The sequence below is a fragment of the Coturnix japonica genome, chromosome 27, assembly GCF_054131305.1.
Source record: "Coturnix japonica strain WE chromosome 27, WE-NBRP24, whole genome shotgun sequence".
Taxonomy (NCBI): Eukaryota; Metazoa; Chordata; class Aves; order Galliformes; family Phasianidae; genus Coturnix; species Coturnix japonica.
In genome coordinates, this window is record NC_140689.1 from 5009122 (window position 1) to 5018658 (window position 9537).

Here is a 9537-nt window from a genome sequence, read left to right on the forward strand (position 1 = left end):
TCAAAGACATGCTTGATCACATAAGGAATGAGCATGTGATCCAAGACAGCCAGCGTGGCTTTAGCAGGGGAGGGCCATGCCTAACCAATCTGGTGCTCTTCTATGATGGAGTGACGGCATTTGTAGACAAAAGGAAGGTAACAGATTTCATTGACCTGGACTTGAGCGAGATCTTTGACATGGCCCTCCACCACATCCTTATCTCTAAACTGGAGGGATGTGGATTTGACAGGTGGACCACCTGGTGGATAAGGGATTGGTTGAAAGGCCACAGACAGAGGGTGGTGATTCATGGTTCGATGTCCAGGTGAAGGCTGATAACAAGTGGTGTCATCCAGGAGTCTGTCTTGGGACCAGTGCTTTTTTACATGGTTATCAGTGACACCAATGATGCAATGGAGTGCACCCTCTGCTGTTTGCTGAGTGGTGCGGCTGATGCAGTGGAAGGAAGGGATGCCATTCAGAGGGAGCTCAACCGAGAGGTTGGCCTAGGTGAATCTAATGAGGTTCAAGACAGCAAAGTGCAAGGTTTTGCACTTGGGCTGGAGGAATCCCAGGCATTTCTACAGCCTGGGAGGAGCAGTCCTTAAGAGAAGCCCTGCAGAGAAGGACCTGGGGGTCCTGGTGGATGAAAAACAGAACGTGAGCCATCAGCGTGCTCTTGCAGCTCAGAGAGCAAATGGTCCCCTGGGCTCCATCAGAAGAGGGGATGGCCAGCAGGGACAGGGAGGTGATTGATCTTCATGATCCTTGAGGTCCCTTCCAACCCGGGCCATTCTATGATTCTGTGATTACACTCACTGACAGAAATAACGGCAGCTGTACAGAAGCTGGATATATTTTGGGACAGTTCTTGTAACCAGCTGATTTTAAGACCTTGCCCAAGTCGTGAGTCTTAATTGCATGTCAGAAGAAAGCTGGGAAAGTGGTTATTGCTCATTCTTTCTCATTTGCTGATTCTTTCTTTAGGGATCCTTTTCCAAAGGAGATTCTGGTGATGGAAGCAGTTGAAGAAAGAACCAAAGCAGCTCTTGCCAAGAGTGCTTGAAGTCCCTGTGGAGAGAAGCAAAGAACTTGGGCTTCCTCTGGGATGCTCCCCACCATGTCTCAGGAAGGAGACCAACTGCTGTTCCACTTTCTGCTCTGTGTGTGGAAAGATACGTCTGGGTTTCTTCTGCTTGTTTTTTCTTTCTTTTTCTGGCTTTGAAGGAGAAGGGGTGGAGCAAAGGGAGACCCACTGGTCATTTGTTACCTCAAGAACAGGATGGATTTTACATTCATTGTGAAAAACCTGGGCTAGTAGCATGGGCATGTTTCAGGCTGGACTCTTCTTTTGCTGCTTGGTTTCCTTTTGGCTACAGGGAGACAGCTGTCTAAAGGTGTGTTTTCAAACCCACTCTCCAAAACCATGTTTCATTGTTGCAGGTGGTTCAGTGTGCTCTTGCAGTGCAGATGCTGTAGTTTGCTGTAGAATCTGAATGGTTTCTGTTCCTAGGAGAGGACTGGGAGGAGGTAGTGAGAAGAGAATTCAATGCCTGAGGTGTATCTTAGTGAGAAATGTTGGCATGAGGTGCTGAAAGTCTTGAGCTGTCAAAGGCCAGTGAGGCTCAGACTCCTTAACCTGCTGGAGCAGGGTGGAAGCAAGGAGTGGGCACTGCCGTCCCACAAGCGGCACTTGGTTCTGGTCTGCCAGGTCTGTGCTGGCCTGGATTTCTTCTGAGAAGTTTGTTGGAGCTGCTTGGAGTAGTGAAGGGTGGGGAAGAAGTGCTGCTCAAGAGCTAAGGCTCGGCTTGATCATTTTGGATGGATTTAACCATGGTATCTGAAGACATAGTTTCCATCAGAATGATCCCAGCATTGTGCAAGTGTCTCAGCTGAAGCCCCTGAGCAGATGTGTGAGACCACCCGCCTCCTCCAGATGAGCCATAGGAAATCTGACTGTGCCCAGTAATTACAGCTTCTGCAGATTGAATGTGCTTCCAAGTGTTTTCCTTAGTGATCAATCATGTCCCAGCACTCTGAGATTCCATCTCTGTCACAATCTGGAGCATCTCTGCAAACCTTGGGTGCTCATTCCCACCAGAGTTTCTTCCTTGCTCTCTTTAGAATCAGTGTGGTGCAGTTCCCTGTGTTTGTGAGCAGCAGCCAGCAGGCTGCAAGAGATCCAATGGCAGCTTTCAGCACACAGAGGGATGTGATGGGGACAGACTGTCCTTACCGCCATGCATAAGTGAGTTTTTACCGTCCTCTCTCAAGAAGTATGAAAGAATAGAGTTTGAATGATACTTGTGAGCAGGTGCTGTGCTGTAGGGGATGTCAGGTAACCATTCCTATGGGGGTGCGGGAAGGAGCAGTGAAAGTGATGTATTAGTTTGTGTTTTGGCTGTTAAAGAGGAGTTCCATTTCTGGAAGCAAAACTATGGGCTAAGATGGAAAACAGAAGGGAGAAGGCTGATACCTGGATAGTGGGCTGAGCTTTGGTGACTGCAGCCATTTGCAGTAGAAGTTTTGCTGTTTTGCACAGTGGGGTTCAGAATGGGAGCTGATGATGAATGGGAGCTGCTCGAGGGACAGACTTCCATGTACAAGTTCCAGTGCCTCAATGACTTTCTTGTAGCGAGGAACCCCAAACTGAACATAAGACTTGAGGTGCAGCCTCTCCAGTGTTGAGTCCAAGGGGATGATTACCTCTCTGCTCCTGCTGGCCACACTATTTCTTAGACAGGCCAGGATGCCGTGGGCCTTCTTGGCCACCTGGGCACACTGTTGGCTCATGTTCAGCTGAGCATCGACCAACAGCCCCAGGTCCATTTCCTCTGCACAGTCCTGCAGCCACTCAGCCCCAGGCCTATAGCGCTGCATGGGGTTATTGTGGCCAAAGTGCAGGACCTGGCACTTGGCCTGGGTGTACCACATCCCATTCACCTCAGCCCAGTGAGGTTGATCCAGCTTATCTAGATCCCTCTGAAGGGGCCTCCCTACCCTCAGGCAGATCAACACCACCTCCCAGTCAAAAGACAAAAAGAGAAGAAAGCAGAAATGAAGAAGGCTTCTCTGAGAGCTGCCCCTGCACCTGCAGAGGTGAGTCCTTGTTATGGACAGACACAGCTCTTGTTGTCAGGGCCTCCATCTGTCAGACATGAATGAGACTGTAAAATCCTGAGGGAAGTGGTGTCCTGGTTCTGTACTTGCTTTTTTCCTTTGCAGTTTTTGAAGTGTTGCACAAAATGAAGGATAAATCTCTAAAGCAGGTGGTCGGGATGCTGGCATGGTGATGTTACTTAGTAATTAGTGCTATTATTTTGTAGTATGTTAGCAGTTTTCTAATAAACAAAAAACAAGGGGGGGAGGAAGGCGTTCTGATAACAGAGGATTCTGAGAAGGCAGAAACACTGAATGCCTTCTTTGCTTCTGTCTTTAGTGAAAAGGCTCTCCCTCAGAAATCCCAGACCCTGGAGGTTAATGAGAGAGTCTGGACAATAGGAGATTTCTCTTTAGTCAGGGAAGAGGTGGTCTGTGATTGACTAGGAAACATTAATGTCCATAAATACATGGGATGGGTGCATGGGGTGCATCCACGGTTGCTGAGAGAACTGGTGGAGGTCATTGCTGAGCCCCTCTCTGTAATCTTTCAAAGGTCTTGGAGAACTGGGGAGGTGCCTGAAGACTGGAGGATGACCAATGTCACTGCAGTCTTCAAAAAGGGCAAGAAGGAAGAGCCAGGTAATTATAGGCCAGTCAGCCTCACCTCTGTCCCAGGGAAGGTGATGGAACAGCTTGTGCTGGATGCCATCTCCAGAGAACTGGGTGATAAGGAGGTTATCAGGAGTACTCAGCATGGGTTCACCAAGGGGAGGTCGTGCTTGACCAACCTGGTGGCCTTTTATGAAGATGTCACTAGCTGGGTGGACGGGGCTAGAGTGGTAGATGTAGTCTACCTTGATTTCAGAAAGGTTTTTGATACTGTCCCCCACGACATCCTTATAACAAAGCTGAGGAAGTATGGGATAGATGAGTGGACAGTGAAGTGGGTCGTGAACTGTCTGACTGGCAGAGTGCAGAGGGTTGTCGTTGGCGGTGCTGAGAGGGGATTTGATCCAGGTTTATAAATACCTGAGGTGTGGGGGCCATAGTGGCACGGCTGGTCTCTTTTCAGTAGTGCATGGGGACAGGACTAGGGGTAATGGGGTGAAACTTCTGCATAGGAAGTTGCGCACAAATGTGTGCAAGAACCTCTTTACGGTGAGGCTGACGGAGCACTGGAACAGGCTTCCCAGGGAGGTGGTGGAGTCTCCTTCTCTGGAGATATTCAAGACCCGCCTGAACACCTACCTGTGCGACGTGGTGTAGGGAACCTGCCATGGCAGGGGGGTTGGACTCAATGATCACTAGAGGTCCCTTCCAACCCCTACAATTCTGTGATTCTGTTGGAAGGTGGGAATGCAAGAGAGAATATTGCGAGCAAAAGCTGTGGAGCGAGATAAATGGCATGAGAAAGCAAAGCTGAGAAGTAAGGAAAGCTCCAGAAGAGAAAACAAAGTCCAGTAGGGCATATTTAGAGACAGGTGAAGCATCCATGAGTGCACTGAGGAGTACTAGGGTGCTCTGGAATGTCTCTTGGGCTCCCTACAGCACACATACTTGCTCTGGGGCATGTCTGGATGTCTGTAGAGCTAATTGCAGGGCCCTGAGAAACCTCTGGGGCACATTAGGGGGCACTGGCTTCCATGTGAGTGTTCCCAGGTTCCCAGAAGTCAACAGGGAAGCCTTTGGAGACCCCTTGGGAAGACTCAGTGGGGCCCTAGAGTGATGTAGCAGCTTGTGTTGGTTGCATCTGCTTGGCAGGGAAGCGATTTCCCTGGTGAGAGCTGAGTGACTGGAAGGTGATTTCCTTGGTTTAATTAATTTAATTACCTGGATTATAATTAAATAACACTGTTCAGCGTTCATTAAAGATTTCTTTTTTTTCCAAAGTACTTCAGTTGTGCAGCTGTAGCAGCTTTGCTAAGATATATCGAGTTTATTCAAAATTCCAGTGATGCTCCTAAAGCACTTGAAGTGCATTTGAGGGGGGGAGTGACAAAACAGCTCTGAGAGACACATCATCAGATCAGAACATTGGAACGGTAACTAATAGCAGAGATTCTGATAAGAATATTGAAGTTTTCAAATTACCTTTTCTTAAAGTTGTATTTCACCAAGTTTCATCAATGTGCACACTGAAGAGCTGACTTGTTATCTTTCTTTTTATAAAAAATCATGTGTTACAATTGAGAGCAGAAGTTATAGGATGGAACATTCTCCAAGTAAAGTGCAAAAGACATTTCTTCATAGTTCCAATTAATGTCTTATGTTTTGTTCAGACTCACTAAATGATGTATTTCAGGGTACATCATGTGGGAATATAAGAAGACTATTCAGAGCAGGAGCTGCAGAGCAAGATGAACGACATGAGAAGGTAAGGCTGGGAACCAAGGACACAGCTTTTGTGTCACTCAGCCACCTGTGGCAGAGGTCAGGATTTCTGCAGGGATGGGAAATCATCCCATCACTTAGTGCCTTACAAGGAGCTGAGACGCTTTTCTTGCTCAAGTCCTGCTTCCAAGCTTAACCACCTACAATGAAGTAGATGTCACTTTGCTGGTGTCCTTCAATTCCGTGTCTGCATTTTCCCAAAACCAGGAGGTAACCAGCTGCAGTGAAGTGAGCGATTTCAGTGCCTGTTTCTGATGGTGGCAATGAGTTCAGAGGTCACAATTAACTGACGATTCCTGTTTCCATTCTGACAAAGTCTGTAGTTGCAGCTGACTTCCTGAGGCTGCCATACGTGGTGGTGATGCAGCCTTGGGCTTCTTGGGGATTTGCATGACTCCCACCTTTCCTTTCTGTGTCTTGCAGGTCAGCTGGTGCTGGAAGCAGCCGGTATCTGAGTAGGAATGAAGGTGAGTGCAGGAGCAGCTGCTGAGGGGAGGAAGGAAGTCCATGCTAATGAGCTCTGGAGCATCTGCGGGTCTGGTACCAGAGGAGGCAGCAGTGATGCTGGAGGGCACGTGGTGAGTGCGTGGACAAAGTGGCACAAACGTGTGCGTGTGCTGAGGAGTTGGGTTGCACACAGGTGCACACAAAGGGGTGTTTGTGGAATGTGTAGGCACGTACGTGTTCCCAGGGGTGGTTTGCACACGTCTGTGAATACAAAGGAGGGCACACGATGCGGTGTGTGCATGGAGGTGTGCAAAGCAGGCAGGGTGGCACACGGGTGTGCATGTGCACATGGATAGGGTAAGGCTGGGGTTACAGGTTGACCTGTGCTGAGGTGAGTGGGGGCTCACGGTGTTGCTCAGTGGTAGATTTGTTTACACTGAGTGCTAACAGGAAACTCGCACACCCTTTTTGTTTCAGCTGTGCCAGCGCTGTGATCCCTTGCTGCTGGGATGTGCTGTTGGAAGGATGGTGTGCATGCCGAGCTCCCATCACTTCCAAGCCCTACAATTCTGTGATTCTGTGAATCAAGTGTAGAGCAAAAGGGATGTTTGGGCCAGGTGACTGTAAGAAGGCTGGCTGCTTTGGATGGTGGCAGCTGATGGAAACAGGTGCTCTGGGGACCGTTCAGCTTTTAACAGAAGACAGGGGTCCTGCAGCAAGAACGACTAGGTTCTCAAAAGGCTTCAGACGTGCACACAGAGTACATCTGTCCTGCCGTGCCGTCTCTGCTTCTTTTTGATGAAAGCATTTTCATGACCACTTGTGGCTGTTGCTTGTAGAAGGAGGAATGTTAGGTGCAGTTCTCACTGAGAACTTCTGCTAGGATTTCTGTGTAATTTGAATCATGAGTGTTAGCACAGTGAGTTGAAGGAGGGCCCTGGAAGCAAATTTGTTGCTGTTGAAGCACTGTGTGATGAGCAGGTGCGTGGTAAGACGTGCTGGCAGATGTTGAAGCCACTTTAAGATTGAGGTGAGAAGGAAAGGCGATGAAGGAGCTGATGGCAAAGAGCTTCCTTAGGAGGCTTGGTGCTTGCATGGGATTGTATCCGATCAACTTCTTGTGTGCTGGTGTCCATCTGTGGTTTGTGGAGCAGTTTTCATTTCAGGGTCTGTCTGGTAGGACTGTGGCTTGGGCCAGGCCAGGGCGAATCCAGTGTGCTTTACTCTCGTTCTTAGTGCTTGTTTTTGCTCAGGTGTCAATCCTCACAGAGCAAGGCCTGAGGGTGGGGTTTGCGGAGAAAGAGGACATGCAGGCCTTGTGTGACACCCACGGAGCTGCAGCGAGGCTGCATTGGTGTAAAACAAGGGAAATGCACAGAGATCTGAAGGTGGGTTTTGGGCTCGACTTATGCCAGAGGGGATGTGTGTGCTCCTTTACAATGTGCGTTTTCTGCCTACTGTATGGCAGGTGGGCTTGGAAAGTTGTTTCCGTGTTTCTGTTGTTGGGAGAAGCAGATATCAACTCTTCTCTCTATTGAAAGATTTAACAAAAGAGCCTCTCCTTGCTTCTTAGTGTATGAATCACAGAATCATAGAATCACCAGGGTTGGGAAAGACCTAAAAGAACAGTCCAACCGTTCTCTTATTACCAATAGCTCCCAATAAACCACGTCCTTCAACACAACATCCAGTCATTCCTTGAACACCCCCAGGTGGGATGGCTCCACCACCTCCCTGGGCAGTCCATTCCAGTGCCTGGCCACCCTTTCTGAGAAGTAATATTTCCTAATGTCCAGCCTGAACCTCTCCTGCCGCAGCTTGAAACCATTCCCTCTAGTTCTATCAGTAATGACATGAGAGAAGAGGCCGACCCCCAGCTCACTGCAACCTCCCTTCAGGAAGTTTTAGAGAGCAATGAGGTCCAGCCACCTCTTCTCCAGGCTGGACATTCCCAGCTCCCGCAGCCTCTTCTCATATGGCTCCATTGTGCTCCAGACCCCTCACCAGCTTTGTTGCCCTTCTTTGAACACGTTCCAATGCCTCAGTGTCTTTTTTGCAGTGAGGGGCCACAAACTGGAAACAGAATTCGAATTGTGGCATCACCAGTGCTGAGTACAGGGGGACAATCGCCTCTCTGCTCCTGCTGGCATCAGTGTTTCTGATACATACATTCTCATGTATGTAAGTGTCACATGTGTGACATCCTTTTTGATGGAGTTCCGTGACGGGAGTTCAGTGGATTTGAGAGCTGACTTGAAGCCTGTGGGCATCACCCAGGAGTTGGGGTGAGAGGATGAGGCGTAGGAACAGGAACCTCTTTGGTCGTTATTAACTCCCAACTTTTTGGTCAGGAATCTCTGTGTGTTTTTTTATCATGTAAAGAACAGAGTCATTGTGCAGCTTGTGAATGAATTGATTCACGCCTGCTGATTGGTGCTGTTCTCTACAGGGAGCTGCAGTGGAAATGGACACTTGTGGTCCACTGTCTGCCCCCCTCCCGCATGCTCAGATCAGCCAAGTTGTCAAGGCCTGGCTCTTGGTTGGTGAATTGTGCCAAGGTCAGAGAGTTGGATTTTCTGGGCTTTGAGACACGTCTTCCAGATGCACGTTGTGTTATTTCTGATGTGTTGACCTGTTGAGGTCCAGCCCCAAATGAGGATTCAAGTACTACCACCGCAGGAATGGTTTAGATTGGAATTGGAATGCAGAAGGCTGAAGCCAGCAGGAGCAGGGAATCCATCATCCAAGGGCTTGGTGCAGCTCTTCTTTGCTCAGTTGTGGAAGCATCGTAAAGTTGCTGGGCGGACAGGCATCACGTAGCCTGAGACTCAGCATGACTTGCAGCAAGTGGATGGGACGGTTGTGCTGTGTGTGTTATTCCATGACTGTCTTAGCCCTGCTCACTGACCTGCTCTTTCTCTCTCCTCTCCTCGCCCTCCACCCACTGCCTCGGTGCAGCTTTTGCTCTCATTTCATCCGAGCAAAGCGACAAGGAACTGCTGCAGATAGCTTGAGGTGATCTCACTGCCAGGTACGTGCCATGTTTTGTCCCCCCTGCATGGTTTTGCAGGCCGTGTGGCACCGTGTTTAGTAACACAGCCTCATGCAGCTTTGATGTGACCCTGGTCACGGGTGGGTTTCTCCACTGCCCTGCAGCTCAGCCCTCAGAAGGGCTGTCTCTCAGAATGGCCGCCCTAGACCCCGTCCCCATCTCTGCTGCCCTCCCCGTCCCTTCAGCCGTTCCCGGTTCGGGCCGGGCGACACCGGGCAGGTGGGTGAGCGGAGCGGGGCAAGATGGCGGCAGGGAGTGGGGTGTGAGGGGCAGGGCGGGGCCTAACGGGGGCGGGGGGTGGGGCTAAGGGGAGGGGAGAGCGGGGATTGGTGGGAGAGGGAGCCAATAGGAGGTAGAGAGGAGTTGGGCACAGGGTGATGTTAACACCCCTTTGTGACGTCATAATGCCCCTTTGTGATGTCATAATGCTTCTTTGTTACATCATAATGCCCCTTTGTTACATCATAATGCCCCCTTTGTGACGTCATAATGTCCCTTTGTGACGTCATAATGCCCCTTTGTGACGTCATAATGTCCTTTTCTGATGTCATAATGCCGCTTTG

General features: G+C 49.6%; 1 long non-coding RNA gene across 2 annotated transcripts in view; it reads left to right on the forward strand.

The window, feature by feature from the left end:
- The window catches only part of LOC146756367 (uncharacterized), a 499728-nt gene extending 490802 nt beyond the window's left edge, over positions 1-8926 (forward strand). Inside the window, exons 2-5 of one of the 2 annotated variants that reach the window (XR_014937435.1) lie at positions 2107-2230; positions 5387-5458; positions 5899-6053; positions 8881-8926. This is a non-coding gene — a long non-coding RNA (uncharacterized LOC146756367). Of the gene's footprint in view, positions 1-2106; positions 2231-3639; positions 3724-5386; positions 5459-5898; positions 6054-8880 lie in introns of those variants that run through there. The other variant, XR_014937436.1, reaches the window with a different exon arrangement.
- Positions 8927-9537: the final 611 nt, after the last annotated feature.